Source organism: Numida meleagris, chromosome 1 (genome assembly GCF_002078875.1).
Source record: "Numida meleagris isolate 19003 breed g44 Domestic line chromosome 1, NumMel1.0, whole genome shotgun sequence".
Lineage (NCBI taxonomy): Eukaryota > Metazoa > Chordata > Aves > Galliformes > Numididae > Numida > Numida meleagris.
Genome location: NC_034409.1, coordinates 139,183,202 through 139,183,749, shown reverse-complemented (window position 1 = coordinate 139,183,749; position 548 = coordinate 139,183,202).

Genomic DNA, 548 nt, shown 5'->3' with positions numbered 1-548 from the left:
TGGAACAGGTTGCCCAGGGAGGTTGTGGATGCCCCCTACCTGAAGGTATTCAAGGCCAGAATGGACGTGGCTCTGGGCAGCCTGGTCTAGTGGTTGGCGACCCTGCACTTGGCAGGGGGGTTGAGACTCGATGATCTTTGAGGTCCTTTTCAACCCAAGCCATTCTATGATTCTATGATTCTATGATACTTCTATTGCGAGGATTATGATGGATAAATTTTTCCAATTTTACAGAATCTGTATCTAGAAGAGAAAGGGGATTAAGGTAAGCTTTATGTTGAATCACTGAGGTTGGAAAAGTCCACTCAGATCACCTAGTCCAACCATCAACCCATCACTAGCATGCCCACAAAACCCCATCCCTAAATGTGACATCTACACATTTCTTGAACATCTCCAGGTATGGCTATTCCATCACCACCCTGGACAGCCTGTTCCAATGCTCTACCACTCTTTCTGGGAAGAAATACTTCTTAATATTCAACCTGAACCTCCTCTGGTGCAGCTTAAGTCTATTATCTCTCATCCTCTTGCTGTTCACCTGGGAG